The following is a 19,201-nucleotide window of genomic DNA, read 5'->3' on the forward strand; positions in this document are numbered from 1 at the left end:
TATAATACGTCTTATGGTGGTGAAAAACAATGGCAAGTTTAAATTTATGACCTATAAAAATTTACATTGTAAGCTTTTTAGTTATACATGTACATAACTAAATCATAAGTTACTACCCCTCCCACAGTGCAATAAAATTGTGAATACGCCCCTGCTTCACACAGTTTTAAAATTACTCACAAATAATACAAGTAACCCAATTGTTACGAGAATAAGTTGTAATAACTTTAGAAAGATTTCAATTTTCAACTGATACAAACGATAGTTTTCTTAAAGCTATAAAAGTCTTCCGTACAGTACCTTTCATCCTTTGGAGATGGAAATGACACGTTGTCAGTGGTATCCAGCTTTTCGTAGTAATCCAACAAAGGGAAAAGACTCACTTCACAAAATACACTTATCACTGACAAACATTAAACACATGAAAATAGAAGAATCAGCCTCGATGTAAAAATTCATTCGTTTGACATTTACATAAACGTCGACCTTAACCTATAACCTAAAGCTTCAACAATCAATAAAGGATTCACTGGTGCGCGAGAACAGTTTACCGATAGCACTACTTCTTACACTACCAAGAAACTTGTAATCACGACGGTAACTTGTGCTATTGAGGAATCGACAATAAAGTTGCCAAGTAAAATCACATGTCACAGGGAGACACTACTAAACAGATCAGCTGCTTTGCGCACAGTTTAACCTCAATAATCGAAATGGAAACACTTTTGTAGTATTACAGCACCGAAGTATATTTATTAAACATTTGTAAAGTCGCATTTGAACTCTGAACACTCGTAATTTAGTTACAAACACGTAAACAGTGAATGAAATAGATCAGAATCAAACACAGAACACTGTCAGTCGCGCAGCGCACACTTTGGTGTCGGAGTGAGGAGTTTGGGTTCAAGAGTTTCGGTCGGCAAATTCCGTCAGCTGTCGGTAGTTTCCGTCGCTCGAGTCGTGACGGTCCGCCTCTCCCTCCGACGCGCGCTCTGCCGCTCTCTCTCACTATTGCAACAAAACCAAGATACACTTGTTGTCCACTTTACTGTCCGTTCTGAAAACATCAACTCTGGAATTTAAATTGCCAACTGCTTTTTATCGTAGGTGAAAACAAGTAGTGTAATACAAAACAGAATTACTACATATTGAAACTTTAATTTGCTCTACCTTTTGTTATTGCAATAAATTTTGTGATACTTCAATACATTATGCCATAACTAGAACTATTTATGAAAAATTGTGTACCATTACAGAAGAATTACATACCACTATATACCAGCTTGAAGTTACAACGTTGTTATGGATTTTGTAGATACATTTTAAAGAAACAAGAATGTTGAAAGCAATACGTTTGAACTATGAAAAGAAGCATATACACATTTTTAAACCGTTAAAGGTAAACACTGTTTGAAAAATTGTTTCCTTAAAATTACAAAACGTATGCATCTTTGGCGCGTAGTATTATATGAGAAGTTTTACAAATGTATGATAAACGTCTGGGGCAAATATGAAATTGTTGTTGGAGAAACGTTAATTTCATGAAACATGTTACACAGTGAAATCCGTCAAGCTGTTAATGATTATGCAGTTAATGAAATACACAAATAATTCGTTCTACAACTAAAAGAACCCGAAACTATTTTACTCAATCATACCAAATCATCATGATCATGTATCAATTTCAAAACGTCAAGGGTGCTGGATCTAAAGATACGAGTCTGGCAAGGCACAGGTCCATTTTATATGTTAATTTTAACGAAACATACAGAATACCGTGTCTTAAATATAAAAATATTTTGTACTATAGCCTACGTAAGTTTTTATAATAAGCTTAAATTAATAGCAATCTTTCTATACTGCAGGAATTATCACTATTTCACCATTAATTAATAACAGTGCTAGATATACTACGTCGTAAAGGTGTAAGTTATTTTATCTACTAAATAATACGCAGACAATAACAAATTATGAATAACAGAAAGTAAGTACAGTAGTACATTTCGTGGAACAGTATGATTATCAACGAACGGTCAGTAAACAGAACTGACTAACGTCGAGTTCTCGGTAAAGATTACAACCAGCAGCGCCCTCTCACCGAGACCCGCATGTCGACCACGGAAGACCAAGGTGAGAGGAAATCAGGATATCCCTATTGTGGTGTCAAGGTCGGTCCTGGGACAGGATACTGCCATACTGACACCCACGCAGGAAGAGGTGTAGGGGATATCAGTTTATAGCGTGCGTTAGGTTGTGCCTCGGCGGCAATATCCTTAATATTGACAAATTAAACACGATATAGGATTAAAATCAATAACTCCAATCGGTATTAATGAGAACAATAACATCTGCCCCTCTATTTAATAACTGTTTTTGGTAGAGAACTCAACATGTTAAAATACCATCTCGAACAGAAAGAAAGAAAGAAAGATAAGAAAAAAACAATACAATGTTCAATCCAACACTATCTAATCTAGATAAAAATTGAGATAGTTTAAAATTCAGGTTTTTAATGTCGGTCCATAAAACAATCCACTACTGACACATAAAAATGCTTGTATTGTAATTCGAAATACATAATATGACAGTAATGTTATTTTCAACCTGTTATCACAGACATAAGTATATCAATACACTAAAACGGGTGATTCCTATAAAAGTGCGCATTTCTTACAAAAATGTTTTTCCAATACACATGGAATTAAATGTTTCGTTTGTAGTGTTCCCTTTGAAGTTGGGTCAGAAAAACGCAAAGCTACTGTAACTAAATGTGTTTATTCTTCTTAATTACAAATAAAAATCCATTTAATCGAAATAGGAATGTAAAAAATGTTAATTAAACAAACATTACTAAGCAACAGATGTGGAAGAAAACCCCGATTCTTTCAAAATGTAAGACAGTCGATGTTACGAAGAGCTCAACTGTGCATCAACAAAAAACGAGAAAAGTTTTGAACATTTGCTGTAATATTTTTTTACATTCTCGCTCACATTATGTGGTTCTGTTATGTGTTATTACGAAGGAAATAAATGTTTCGCCGTTTTTTGGCCGAATCTCAAAAGGAACAACATGTTGCCTACAAGGAGGCGTTTCACAAATTCTCACTTTTCTCGGAAACGAAACATTTGCGACACCATGTGTATTAGACAATTTTGTATTCACATCCTTTATTAGCAGTGAAAAAATGCGCCCTTTAATCGGAAACACTCTGTATTTATTTATCTGTAGTTCAATTAGTAAGATTTGAGATAAATCATTTATGAGAAGCAAGAACCGAGTCAATGTAAAGGTCGTGGCTACCAGCGCAGTGATGATGTATAACTTGATGCAATAACAAACAAATTAGTAACGGTACATTATATAATATGTACATTGAACATGATGCCACCCCCGCGTCCCTCCCACATGCACTTTACCTTATGTAGGCTATCCCACACACCGCGACTTTCATTATTTAATTGCTCTGTTACAAAAGTTCAACATAGCAACTCTAACCCCAGTTGCGTTTTATTACTCTATTATAACTTATATTAATTAAATAAGTATCAAATACTCTGTTTTAATAGAGTACCTGAAGTACGAGTAATACACCTACATAAGAAAACATGATACATTTAATTTGATCTGAATACTGTTCTTTTTTATTTTTGTAAGGGAAAATAAGAAAGTAAATATTATCTATGCAGAATATGGCTCGCGATACGGTATTAATTTCTTTATACAACGATATAGTATATATAGTAAATATTTAAGCTCAGTACACAATTATCCCATTTTCACAATAGTTACTATTAAAGTTAAGGATTTAACTTTAATAGTAACTATTATGATTACCTATTTGTAATTACGAGTAATTATGATTGACCTTTTTGAAATACCTATCCAAAAAGGTTCTAATTAGAGAATAAAAGCGATAATCTCAATAACCTGATATTAATATGTTACATTAATTAAATTTACTATCATATAATTTGGTACAATTTCGAAACTCTCTAAGGAATGATTACTATTACTCAAATTTAATTTCTAATAGGCCTATACTTACCGCACACTTCACACGATGAACTACATTTAAATTAATTAAAAAAAGCTAATCTTAGTAAGTTTTAGAGTGGTTTGGTATTACGGCAGAAACAGGAATTACGAAGAGAGAATACAATTCCATGCAGAACTGCACGTTCTAAGTAGCTGTTCGGATCGAAGAAGTCCGCTTCCGTATCCTCCCGCTTGTTAACTACTTCCGGTAGCGAGGAACCCACGGCCACCATTATACTTATACAGGATGTCGGCAGATATAACTTAGCGTGTGAGCTGAGTGGAACGCTCTATTAATGTAATATAAGGCAAGAAACCCTTCTCTGTACGGTCGGTAGTCGCCAGTACACGGACAATCTTTGTTTCCGCTTCCTCATAGATCTACCTCATCTGCTGTGAAGTGTGACAGTCCAGGTGCTAAGATAATTTATAACTATAAGTATCTACTTAACCCAGTACAGTGTTATATAGAGGGCTTCTTAGCCCTAACTTCACCTGGTAAAATAAGACATCTTTACTTTACTTTTACAGTAGTGGCGCGGGGTGTTACCTTTGTAAATCTAGAGACTACAATAGGAAGGGGTTAGCTGCGATTCTACACTTCTCGGTGATTACGAGTTAACTTGTGTGTGATCTGTATAAGTGATTTTGGTCAGTTCACGTCACTCTGCCGTTAGACCCCTGCAGCAGTGTATGTGTTTTGTTGATGTTGGAACTTTTTTGTATAATTATTATCATTCTAATGTGATTTTCGTGTTTCTTTATATGTTTATCTTATTTTATAGTTTCTTTTCTGTTTACAGTTTTGATCATGGATTGAGAAGAGAAGAAAGTAAACCAGAACTATACAATATCTCTTATTATATGGAGTGAAGTTGATAATGATGAAAAAAAACCGTATCAGTGCTTCTGACCCGACACTAATTCTACTACAGATGACAATCATGGAAGGAAATTAGACTTACAATGGTACACTGTAAGCTGTAATGCAACCTACCATTGCTCATGTTCCGAAATATACCCGACAGTTTGCAAAGAAGATTGCTTATGCATAGTATGCCCAAGGAACAGACAAACAAGTGTAATGTGGAAAAATGCTTAAAATCCGAAGCTGAATCAACATAAGGAGTAATTATTATTGTATAAATGTCTGCAAAAAATCAATTCATTAATTCCTCCCGGTTTTTAATATTTTGCTCTTAACTAAAAAACAATGCATTTGGTACGGTAAATTAAAACAATATTGAAAACAATGAGTGTTATATTTTTGTAAACAACGAAGGCACATTTTAAGTTTCCAAAAGTTGGGTCATGTTAAGTAAGCATAATAAAAAATGTACCATTTGAAACCAATTTATTAAAAATTCTTATTTTTTACACATACTTTTAAGAATTGGAAAGAGTGGAGGTAATTTTTACTATCTGGTAAAAACAGTTATGCAATAATTAAATGCAACCAGCACTATGACAAAATCACATTAATTTTGTACAAAGTATTTTTGTACCTTTACTTAAAAATGTACTAAAATGGGGGTCTGGTAGACCCCTGCACAAATCACCACGCCAGTATTTAAGAGTTATCAAGTGTTTGGTTCAAATAACCACATTTTTGAAATTTTAAACAGAATTCTTGTCACATTTGAGATGTATTTTCTAAAAACAGAACTATTTTTTATCATTCCATAAGGAGTTATAGGTATTGAAAAAGAATTTACAATCTCATAACCAAGCCAAAACGCTACTGAAGATAAGTGCATACATTTTTTACAGAATCTATAATATTAATGACTGAAGGAAATTACGTGTTACCTGTGGATTACGTGATTTTTATTTAAAAATATGTAATTTCCTAAAGAAAAATTGGAAAACGTGTTATTGTTTAATGATTTTAATTATAAATCATTACAAATTAAATTATTTTGTTAAAAACATATCACTATCTGATGCTAAACCTCATGTAGTAACTGTCAATATATATTTTATCTCTAGCCGCTTTTATTTGGGCCTGGTAAAAAAATTAACAATTAAACACTTACAGTTTCTTCGTGGAGGGATTAAAACAATTATTCCTTTTTTCAGAAAAGTTATCTTATTAGGCTGCGACATTAAAGCCGATTGCAACTTCATAACGCTTTTATACTTAATGTCTACATATTTTGGCCACAGTCACCTTGCCTACCCTTTATTAATATATCAAGCATTGACTTTTGAAAACTATTGATGAAAATCACATGTACTGAATCATATAGTATGCATTCTGTCTCTTTGATCTGACGCTAGTAGCGCCAGAGATGTGTGGGACCGGAAAGAAAGAGATGTAACACCGACAATCAGAGAGCAGACACACCCTCACATCCAACTCTGAAGGGGGGAGGGAGTGAACGAGACTATTTCTGGCATCACAAACAAGATCACATGGACCCGGTGTTAGGAGAATGGAGAAGAGAGGTCATATTAACTACAGACCTATTTCACTGATATCGAACTTTTCAAACATTATTGAAAAATGTGTTTTTATCAGTGCGTTAGGATATTGACAACCATGAACAGCTTGGCTGAAATATAAAAAAAGTTAATAGGGAGAGAATGTAATAAGTGATATTATGATTTACACTGTCATTTTTTCGTATTTGCTTTACTCAAAGCCTTCGAATGTTAAAGTAAAAGCCATACTTGTAACTAACTACATAATGATAGGTCGTGCATTAACTGCACTGCATTGGTCATTACTTCAGGAATAACATAATCAACATTATTATACATATACATCACGAGTATCCTCAGTATCTAACAAATTTTCACATTCTACTACTTTTAATCTCACAATTCAACTTATATTAAGTTCTCCAGATTAGTAAGAGCTTAACTTTAACTAGTTTTATTTGTAATGTTCTTATACTAACTGTACTGTATACATTAGATAACAACTAAAACAAAACAATCGCTTTTATTTCAATAGTTTTCTGATTTTTTTCCAGTTTTCCCTTTATACATACTTGGGCCCTTCATATTTACTGTTAAATGGATTCTCATCTTTCGAATTATATAAGACGTTGATTTTCTTAAATAGCAAACACTAACCTCTCCGTCTAACCTTGCTTTACATTTAGTTTTTCCTATTTTTCTATGTATGCCTCCATTAAATGTGAAGAACATTTGCCTACATTCTCTACGCAATCTTCTATCTTAAACGTTTTTTTAACCAAATGTATTCTATGCATTGTGAAATATATAATCAATTTTCTCTTGCAACCTCGTGTCGTCGCGACCGGAAGAGGGCACCTTCCAGAGAAATAATAACCGTGGATCCGCCACTAGATTCCTCCTATCCAAAACCTAACCAGCTTTGATGACTAAAGATAACTAATAATTTGGATATGGTTCCGAAAGGTTCCCTAACAATTATACCAAGTCCCAGGCCACGTACACCCACTTCTACCGTTCACTCTACCCGATAGCTGCACAACGACTCCCGCACAACCTCCGGTCTCAGCCTGCTAACCTAGCAGGAATCATCCTACCAGAACCTGTCCAGAAGAATTCCGGATGGTAGGAGGCTCCTATTGTTCAAGCTAAGAGCCAGAGGTCGGCGCAGCTGGCAATCGCGTTACGCGCGCCTAATACAAATCTATAGCGGCACTCGCCGCACTCTAAATACTAATTTCATGTCTAATTTATTGTTAGTCCATATTATAAAGCAAACGCTAAAGAAACCCCATTCTGATGTGCAATCACATTAGTTAAACCTGAGTGGTGAAGGTAAATCCTATCCAGTAGCCCATATTGATGTACAAACACATTACACAAACCAATGCGATGGGTGGTGAGAACGGACCCTATCCAATTTCGCCTCTGAGTATACAAAATGGCAAACAGCTGTCCTTGCAAGATGGCGTTTGACGATGGCCCCACAAGGGGAGGGTAGAACGTTACGTTAGACCGGGGAAATTCCCCAAATGTCCGCCATGTGTTCCTGAGAGACCACTCTGACCACTGTCTCCTTGATTAATATTGCCCTCCCTACAGTACTTTTAGATTTATTAAACCATTCTCAGCGTTCATCAATAACACCGGGTGGTTCTCAGTTACACCATCAAATACAGCAGTTTGGAGCTTCAAATAATTAATTAACCCATCTTTGTAGTTTACAACAGTAATGGAATTTAGAGACATAAAATTTTAGATAAGTGTTTGCATCGATAATCACATTCACCTTTAAGCAGAGAGTGTAGAGTACTCCTTAGATTATTGATCGCGGATTAAAATAATTTATGAATAATCCCGAATGGAAAAATCTTCATCACTGGTGGTTTTATCTTTAATTAGGGTCCGGTCAAGTCCTTAACATTGCGTTGTCTGTCTGTATGTTAATTACCTGTCCATGCGATAATTCTTAATAGAAAGGTTATAATAGAGACTTGCAACTTGATACATAGATTCCTCTTGGTTAATTAAGGACTCTAGTTAAGTTGACTTTAGGGGTTGATTATTAATCCTTCTGAGATAAGGATTCATAATAAACGTTTTTGGGTACATCGAAGGGTAATCATTATGGAAACGCGAAATATGAGTAAAAAATAATTTCTCAATCACGTATTTTTAAGTTAATTACACTGTGATAGTTATTTTGTTGCTTTGTTTCGTTTCATATAAAGATATAACATTTTTATCTTGAACATCAATGTTCATGGCAAAATAAGCAGCAAAAAGTGCTACATTGTTGGTTGTTACTGTGGGGTTCAGTCAAGTCCTTCTACTTCTTGTATGATGCGTTTAACGTTCAGTAGAGTCAGGTAACAAATTATCTTATAAACATTAATATGTACGTATTTCTTTAAAATTTTGTATCGTCTAAAAGTATTACAGTTAAGAAAACTACTATTATAAGATACCTCACTAATATCCCTATTATTGGCGTTACTGGTTGTTTTGTATCACTAAATAACGGCAAATGTCCGGAAAATCCTGTTTCCTTCAGTTACAAGATATTTGACTAGTATTTTCAAGAAGTGTAAAGTAATCATTTTTAGTTGGCAAAAAGGGCATAATTTTTGCAGCTCCAGTAGTCTCTTGTAATTTTCTGGGTAGTTATAATATGAATATACAAATATGGCAGAAGAGCCATAACTGGAAAAGCTGTGTTAGGCTTGTAGAACCTGACTCGTGTTGATTCCGTTCAAAAATTTGATTTGAAACGGCTTCTGTTTAGTTTTAAACGTGTTAAAGACGTCAAGATCAACATCACTGTGTACAGAATTGTATAAACCATTTTGGGTAAATGTTCCAACCTTCACGGTCGCAATAAAGCAAATTTTCCGTAAGCAGTTCTCTCTCTTCGTGATGGAAATAGAGCACCAATTGAATGGGTAACAAAACTCGTAACAAACGTAATTCCTTATATTTATAGTAGCCTACGTACTCTAAGATCGAACCTTGGTTTGATTTCACGTTGTTAAGGAGCTCCTACCATAGAGTGACATATAGTGATAGATTTCGTTATGCTGCTACTGATCCATACTCGTTATTCTCTACAAGAGTATAATAATAATAATTTTAAATAATAAAATTAAGACACGGGTGTAGTAAAAGGGCCTCGAGTTTTTCGTCGGAAAAATAATGTTAAACTTACAATCCTGTCTGGTTTACTCTCTTGTTTTCGGTTGTTGAGTTATAGAAGATGTTATTAAAAGATGTGATCAATACACGTTAAAGCTATTTTTGGGTTTCTTGTTAATTATATACTTTTTATATTTACATGATACAGTAGAAAAAATCAATTTTTTTCTAAATAAGAATATAACAAGAGTTTCTAAAAATCGAAAAATAACAAAAGTTTGGATGTCTGTGAGTATACATTTAAAATGTGAACCCTCTCATAAATCTACGACCAAGAATAAGAGATTATAAGTGTTTAATGTCAAATGTTTATTTTATACAAAGCTCTAAAATACTCTAATTCAAGATAGCTGCGAGTACAGTTGGATCACCATTAGTTAAATACATCCACCAATAACCAAAACCTCTTTACATCACCGCAGTTTAAGTTCAAGAGGTTGTTTACATGTCTTTCTTTATTCTACATGAATATGCCACTTAATTAATTCAATGTATTGTTTCGTATTTATATATTCAACCTATGGCGTGTAATTGTTGTAACTTAGAAGTGTTGAAATGTTCCAAAGCCATGACGTTGCCCGAGTCCAACGACATCCGACATTTAAAGAACACGATGTCGATGGAACAGTCCCAATATGGTCGCTATAATGTACCCGCCTTCCAATCGTCGGGACCCGGGCGCACGTGTTCGATTGATCGATTGCGATATCGATTAGCTGTCGTCGCGGTCGACTGGCTCTGCAGAGTTGCTCTGTTCTGTCTGACAGTACTTCCTACTCTGTCTACGAGTATCTACACTCGCGTCTCGCGCGAAGGAATGCGACAAACCGAGAGTGAGTGAGTGAGTGACCGTTAGAAGACGTTTGGAATCGAAAGAATGCCTCGTGTCTCGTACAGAGGAACTAAACTAGAAACAGCTGCTGGCTATTGGCCATTTAAAAAACTAAGAACGATTGTTTCTGGAGAGATTATTCGAAGACTCTTAATTCTTAGACTTACGCTGCCGATGTCATGCCTATTTCCGATTAATACCTCGTTGAAATATTGCTAACAGAACTGTATTCTTAACATATTTCGGCCTCCCTGTGAGAGAGCTATATTCAGTTGACAGATGTTAGACCAAATCTGGCAGGACTACTATTTGACGGGAGTGGAACTTTATCATGACGTGTTTAAATGTTTACACTTGTTAACCTCATGTTTTATGATTTCATATCTGAAGAAGACCGATACAAGTTGTCAAAACGTTGCGTTTATGACTTAACTACTAGGGTAGATACAACGTTTTGCAATTAATGTATGAAGAAAGCAGCCCTGGCTTATCTATTAGCCTGATTCGTTATCTTATCACTCTAAGAGAATGCACTCTTAACATCACCTAATTTAGTTCAGCATGAGTTCTGTAGCTGCTCAACAAATATGCCAGATTCCAGTGAGTTTAAATCTGAATACCGCATAACTCAGTGGTTCAATGAGTTTAATCTAGACACGAAACCATGAAAGACGACCCACGGACAGGGACACTTTTCAACTCGACTGACCCAGATCATGTTGCCTTTACTGAAACTCTCATTAGTGAAATTCGGCGTATAAAGGTCTCTTTCATTATATTCTGGGCATTTCCAAAGTCTTATCCAGATGGGTGCCTCAAAACGCATCCGTTCATCATCGTCATCACCGTATGACTTCCTCTGGGGACTTTTCCACCTCTATAAATGACCCAGAAGATGTGATGGCTCGACTAGTGACTGGGGACAAAACATTACTTTACCAATGGGACTCTGAAACCAAGAAGCAGTCCATGGAATGTCGGCGTAAGGGATCTCCACCACCGAGGAAGTTCAGAACTCAGAAATCAGTCAGAAAAGTGATGGGCACAGTTTTCTGTGATATATACTGATGTGATATATACGGGTATATATACTGATAATTGATATCCTTGACAACAGAAGAACAATAACAAGGGAATATTATGCCGAAATACTCCAGCATGTATACAAGCCATATTAGGAAAGAGACGAGGGATGTTCAGCAAAGGACTTCTCCAGCTGCACGACAACGCTCCAGTCCATCAGTCTAGTGTTACTTAGGCTGCCCTGCGGGAGTGTGGTTTCGAGCAGCTCAACCACCCACCGTACAGTCCAGATCTGGCACATAGTGATTATTTCCTGTTTCCAAAATTGGGAAAAAAACATTTTAATGGAAGGAGATTTGACTCTTCCGAACAGGTTTATGTAGAAAAGCAAATTAGTTTAATATTGTTAATGCCTTTCTTTATACCTTAGTTGCAAAACCTTTTGATCCTCCCACGTATGGTAAAAGCCCATAATCCTATTATCCTTACCAAGATTGATCTTATTTTCTTATTTTGAAAAAGAATCTATACTTAAGTAAGTCTAATTTACCATAAACCACTTCGGCATTGTATAAGTAGTAATGTAGTGTACCAAATGCCGAGGAGTTTCCTTATCTCAAGTTTTAAGATACCTCCAATTTTTCATAACAGATATATAATAAAATGCTTAGTCATACTAACATAACTGTTGAGCCAGACCTTGCACTTTAAGAAACAGACAAAGATGAATGTATACGATTATATAGAAGACACACGATGTAAACTATTGTTGTTATTTAGTTTCATTTTCACCCAAACATTATTTCCGAATATGACATTGATTTTAGGTTTTCTCTATATATTTTCTGAGCCAGAGGTAAGGATACAGATTCATATTCCTTAGACATATTCTCGAGTCGTTAGAGAGATAGAGGCAGCATTCTGTGTCTAGAGCTATCACTTCCACAATGATCAATGAGTCACTCATCAAGCCAATTGTTGACCGTCAGATCTGCGCCGCTCCCGGCCCCGGAAGTGCTCGTTACCTCGTACAGCTGCTGCCCCATACATCCTCGTCCTTTTGCTTATATATCATTGTGTTCCCATCATGGCTTATCACGGGAATTATGAATGAACAGATCTTTTCCGCCTTGTGGCTCGCATTCATATACAGGCCCACGTTAAATGTTTTTCCTCAGCTTTTGTTTATTTCAACACGGATGCCGGTTCTAGTTTAACGTCTTTTTGAAGTGTACATTGTTCTATAGTTTTTACATTCACGAATAAGAGTGAATGGTCTTGATAGTCTAGTTCAGAAGGAAAATTCAGTTAGAAATAGAAGGGAGATGTATCAGTTGGATAAGATTGAAAGGGAAATACAAGAACGTACATATTAGTTTTGCTTGGTAACGTAATACTTACCAGAATATCAAAAGTAAAATATCACAGTCGTCGCTGATGGCTGAGTAGACAGCGTATTTGCTTTTCAGCTCAAGTTGAAATCCTGATGTGGGTTCAGAAGCTTGTTTACACACACAAGCGAATAATGATCTGTTGCTAGCCTGAAGTACTGTGATAAGACGATCCCGAGCTTGAACTGCATGTTCCCTGATGACTGAGTAGACAGCATCGTCTTTGTTTATCGGCTTTAGTTCAAATCCCGGTGTGGGTTCAGAAGCTTGAGTACACACAAGCGAATAATGATCTGGTCCTAGCCTGAAGTACTGTGATAAGACGATTGGCTTCAACTGCATGGTCTCTGATGGCTGAGTAGACAGCGTATTTGCTTATCAGCTCAAGTTGAAATCCCGGTGTGGGTTCAGAAGCTTGAGTACACACAAGCGAATAATGATCTGGTCCTAGCCTGAAGTACTGTGATAAGACGATTGGCTTCAACTGCATGGTCTCTGATGGCTGAGTAGACAGCGTATTTGCTTATCAGCTCAAGTTGAAATCCCGGTGTGGGTTCAGAAGCTTGAGTACACACAAGCGAATAATGATCTGGTCCTAGCCTGAAGTACTGTGATAAGACGATTGGCTTCAACTGCATTGTCCCTGATGGCTGAGTAGACAGTGTGGATTCTATAATTCTCTAAAACGTATGTATTTTGTTTGTTTAACGCCATCTACAGTGATTCTCGTATCGTGTAACCTAATCATGATTTTTACATGGCATACTTGTTTTTACAAATGATTTTGTTTAATTAATCAACGATTCGGATATTCTAAACATTTCCATTGTTACATGTTGTAATACAATTACGTTTATCGTCACAACTAAAGAAGTCCGCACCAAAATAGTCAGACGGTGGTTGTTGTGTTTTAAATCTCCTTCTACATCTCGCGCCCAACAGCGTTGCCAGTTTTACGTGTATGAAAAATTACTGATCCATTTTAAAATTTGTTGCAGTATACAAACATCATTATATGTTACGGTTAACAAATATAAGTATGTTTGATTTTAATCGTCTGTTTTTCAGGCAACATGCAAATCAAACAGGATATAGTAACCATAGCCACGTCATCTCGGAACAGGTAGCTGTTAGCAGCGTATGGCAACACTGCCTGAAATGGCATCGACCATTTTGGTATTAATCAGTACAATTTGTTAGTAAGGAGTCGACACGGTTGGCTAAAATCTAGCAGAGAAAGATCATAATTACAAGTATAAATTGCTTAATAAAAAGTAGACTATTAAATTTCTGGTCTGGGTAACCTCAATAATAGTAATAATGACCTCATCCTTTGGTGACATACTGTATGTAGTCATAATTCACATCACTCGTGTTACATGGGTGGCAGGATAATAAATATCATTTCAATGTAATTGCAAGTTATTGGGTTGAGGAGCAAGATGAGATAAATTACTCCAACTGGCACCTTAATATAAAAACGTAGTAAGGCAATGTTACCAATGTCTAAACAACGAAATGATAGTTCTGGTTATAACGCGCCAGTCTCCGGATACGAAGGACAATAAATTCACTTGAAGCAAAGTAAATTCACGACTTTGTTCTTGAAGTAATTCGTAATTCGGTAAACTTGTTGAGGCAGGCCTTCTTAAATTAAGTAATTTGCTTGGGAAGCAATTGACATGGCCGAAGTATTAAAATATAAATCGACAATTCTATAACTCTATGAGTTTACTGTTGAAACGCATATCTTGATTATCAAACATCTTTATGGGTGTAACTACTTATAGCCTAAATATATAAAACTTTGATATAAATTCCTAAAAACAGATAAAACAGGTAATCGTTTAACATCCATTTGTCATCTACGATGTTTTTCGTATTGAAAAATGTCGTTAGGCATATAGAATGTTAAATTAGTTCAAATAAAAAGTTGAGAATACAAAAAATATAACTACGTTGGACATAATGGTTATGCGAGTGTGTTTTTTCTTTAGCTCTTAAGCATTTGGGTTCGTAATCAGACCTAAATTGTTTCCATTTTATTGACAGGTACTATATCTACGGATATTTTTCAATCTGCGCCATCAGCGCATGGCAGCACCAAAGGTACTTCGCAGCCCTCGCACGAACGGATAACGAACGAAAACTCACGAGCTACTCTGTAGAACTTTGGCTTGGTGATAAGGATTCTTTTCGTCGGTTAGCTACAAATACCTCGACCTTTCGACTTTATTCGCATTTCATTACCATTAGAAAATGATTCTTGTCGATATGGTTGTAGAGGGAATTGAAGGTCATAATCACACATTAAGTGTATTTATTGACCTTTCAAAAGCATTTGACTGTGTTGACCACAAAACACTGCTTGACAAATTAGAATCCCACGGCATTCGAGGCGTGCCACTTTTATGGATTAGTTCATTCCTAAACCATAGAACACAGGTCGTCCAAATTTCGAATCAAATTTCAAAACCTACTGCACTGAGATATGGAGTTCCCCAGGGATCAATACTCAGTCCAATTCGTTTCCTGATATATGTTAATGACATTGAATCATCACTACTGCATGGAAAGCTTGTGCAGTACGCAGATGACACGACTCTCTGTTTTAGAGGAGGTACAAAACAAAATTTAGAAATACAGACTTTTGTTGACCTTAACAATTGTGTCCAACATTTTAATAGCCTCAATCTTCAAATAAACTCATCAAAATCAAATTTCCTAAACTTTTCAATGCGCTCTATAGATATTGAAAGAGGTCCTGCTGTTATGGTTGCAGATACATTATTGGAAGAAGTCTATTCTTCAAAGTTCCTTGGAATACACCTTGATCGAGGGTTGACATGGAAAAATCACATTGATTATGTTTGTGCCAAATTATCCTCAGGAGTTTATGTCTTAAGATCTTTGGCAAAATACTGCCCAAGTCAGGTACTGATTACGGCGTACTACGGGCTAATTTATCCCCACCTTTCGTATGGAATCGTTTTGTGGGGAGCCTGTGCAAACAACCATTTTATGAGAGTTTTCAAATTACAAAAAAAAGCAATTCGCATTATCGCTAATTTAAACTTCAGAGAGTCGTGCAGGACAGCGTTTAAAAATTTGCAACTGTTAACTTTGCCATGTCTCTACATCTTAGAAACAACCTTATATTGTTTGTCTAAATGTGCCTTAACCAGAGGACGAGACATACATGAATATGAGACAAGAGGCAGAGATAACTACCGTTCGGGAATGCACAGAACGGTGGTTTATGAACATTTGCCTTCGCAGGCAGGTGTTCATTTTATAAACAGATTGCCAAACAAAATTAAAAATGCCTCAACGCCCAAGGTGTTAAAAACTCGTATCAAACTCTGCCTGGCGTCAAACGCTTTCTACAGTGTTGATGAGTTTCTGGCATTCAACTGGGAGACCACGCGATGAGGAAACTGACTCCAGCGCCGAAAGTGGGCGTAATTGGCATGGAATGAATGGGGAGTGAATGTTTGAATGTTGTAAGTTTAAATGTGGCCTTGATGTGGGATGAATGGAAAAAATCTAGACATGAAAATTGACGTTTGCTATGCAATGTATATTGTCAACTGCAATTAAACGATTTGATTTGATTTGATTAAATGCATTTTTGTTGTTTCTGGAAAAAACGATTCAGTTATACTTTGAGAGGATTAAGACATTTTACTTTTCAGTGAAGTAGTAAAATAGTTACACAACAATGCATTTTGGAATACATATCAGAATACATATGCAGAAAACAAACTGCCATTAGAAACAAATATGCTAGCGTCATCTGTACCGTCGCGAACTGGCCACACTGAGGACATGGCGCGGCTTGCGCTAATGGTATGCTAATGGACAAACAGTGAGTTTTTCTGACCGGTTTACCTCGGCCTGCGCACAACCACCCGTCACTGCAAATGACGGCGGCCGCAGCGCCGCGGCGTGGTGGACACGGAAACGAACACATGAACATAACCTATAATCTGTCGGATTACAGGTTGACTGGACGGCGCACACAGCGGTCTCTCAGTTCAGACCGGAGGAAATGTAGACGACTACTATAATGTGAGCCCAGCACGCCGCGAACTAGAGCGGTATTACCCAATTCCAGGGCAATGGCCACTCACTGCCTCCTATATTACACGACTGGTCGCTGTTAGGTCATTGGGCACCAGGTCGGTTACGTAGTCTTGATTAACACCCGAAGACTTCGTCGCTTCTCGTTGCATGGCATTTTTTGCCTTTAGATACATTTTTCTGTTGTATGGTTTCCTGGTTACAATCGTTTTCTGGTTTATCAAGTCTGAAGTCTTGATTTCAATTAAAATTTCTTCCCTTGAGGAGGAAGTTATAAAAAAAGACATCAGCACAAATAGACTTTATTGAAATCCTCCATTTTATTTAACTCGACTGTTGCTAAGTTGTATCATGTGGATTCTAGCTCATCGATGATACACACAGCCGGCGCTGCGCTTTCCATTTTAAATCCATTAATCTAAATAGAACCAAAGTTCGGTCATTGCTTCTTTTTCCACGATATGTAGTGTGAGATTCGTGGTCCTTACGAGACTTCTTAACGGAGTAATTTACACCAACCACGATCACCCGTATCGTCGCCTATCATGGATGTTTGATCAACTAATCATCAATTCTTGATTCTTTTTAAATCAGCCTTTCTTTAGCTGGCAATCAGTCACACCCAATTCAACCGCTACTATGCTAACGCTTTAAGTGTCTGCCATTCTGCATAGCACACTGTTTTGGAATTGTTCTACTCTTAGTTCAAGAACCATAGAAATTGTACTTAATCCAAAAAGAACCTTTGCGGTGCTTCCGGAGTAGCAGTCAATTCTGGATAAGATTGGAAGTAGAGGCCGCCACCTGTCAAGATCCTCGAGGAAGGATTTTGGGCATTGATCTCAGTCAAGTCCCCTTGGAAACAAGGGAGGCCAGCTCTCCAGTCAGAGTAGGCAGGAGTGGCACGGCACGCTAGTACGTCTACACCAGTAACTGCTTTTAACACTTAGGAACCACCAACTCCAACAGTCATCCCCGCAGTAGACAAGACCTATCGATCTACCCTTGCACTCCATCTTCACATTTGCATATTAGTGATGTGCCGCTCCTGGGCATCCACAGGGTTATCCAGATTTAAGTGACACCTCGGTTTTCGCTGCACCCAGTGTACGTTCAACTCGAAGGTACGTGCCAGAAGTTAACCTTCCTGGGGTACTGTTATAGCATAGAACACTTGTAGATTATTCTTTTATGAACCCTTACACAGGACTATTCCACAATTTAATTATAAAATAAAATAATTTTAAAATAGAGTAATTTTAAAATAGTGTGGTATGGTGATTGTTAACTACAAGCGTCAGGTGCTGTATGGGCTCAATATAAAGACCTAATGGTCTGTGTAATACCTCAACAGTTATGGATTCACTGTAATAAAGTTACTAGATTTACATTACTGTTGAGCCAAGCGAGTCTATAATGTTGCAAACCACTAGAACCACAAGTTGTTAATATTGCAACCGAACAGGATAAAGCAACATGCACAGTATTTTCAGGTATTAATCGAGTAAATCAAGAAAAGTATTGGTACCCCTCTGGGAGGATTTGCCTGTGCTGCGGACACTGCAGAACAGAGACGAGGCCTCGGCCAAACCGCAATTCACCTCCGCATAACTTGCAAATGAGCTTGAAAGTTAGACATAACCTTGACTGGGCGGCTTTCACTGGCTAATGGAGATCCTACGACGCGGCAGCTCCCGTGGGAGTCGTCCTCTGCTTGTTTGTTACTTTCGGATTTTAACCGCCTTGATTTATTTATCAAGGACCCGACAAGTTCTTTTGAAAATCCTGTAGTTGTATCCGCCCGTCTCTCTGTCACTCTGTGCCATCACCTTGATAGGAAAGCTCCATAGACTTTAAATTCATTAAATAGTAAATCCATTAGTCCAATAGAGAACTCTGTTGATTTTGGGGGGGGGGACGTGATGGCCAAAAGGCAATAATTATAGCCTGGTCAGTTTTGTTTAATCACGATCACTGCCAGTCACCATTACAAATTTTGAGTTGTTTTCATGGGCACAATCTGAAACTTTCTACAATTTTTAAGCAAGGAAAGGGGATATGTTGAGCTATTGGCGATCAATTTTTCAATAATCCTGAAAAAAGTAATAGAAGTTTGGTATCGGTTTATTTTATTACAAAATGCTTACAGCTGACGATCAGCTTCATCATCCAAACACCTTTGAAACAATAATTAATCGATTAAATCTAATTAACTAGAAA

The 19,201-nt window shown here is 36.8% G+C and overlaps 1 protein-coding gene across 2 annotated transcripts in view; it reads right to left on the reverse strand.

The window, feature by feature from the left end:
- The window catches only part of LOC124359397 (rap guanine nucleotide exchange factor 2), a 483,874-nt gene that overhangs the window by 300,424 nt on the left and 164,249 nt on the right, over positions 1 to 19,201 (reverse strand). Inside the window, exon 1 of one of the 2 annotated variants that reach the window (XM_046812108.1) lies at positions 301 to 902. The exons of the other annotated variant lie outside the window; for it this stretch is intronic. The gene's annotated coding sequence lies outside the window, so the exon portion shown is untranslated. Of the gene's footprint in view, positions 1 to 300; positions 903 to 19,201 lie in introns of those variants that run through there. 2 annotated transcript variants of the gene reach the window in all.

Source organism: Homalodisca vitripennis, chromosome 4, assembly GCF_021130785.1.
Source record: "Homalodisca vitripennis isolate AUS2020 chromosome 4, UT_GWSS_2.1, whole genome shotgun sequence".
NCBI classification, from domain to species: Eukaryota; Metazoa; Arthropoda; class Insecta; order Hemiptera; family Cicadellidae; genus Homalodisca; species Homalodisca vitripennis.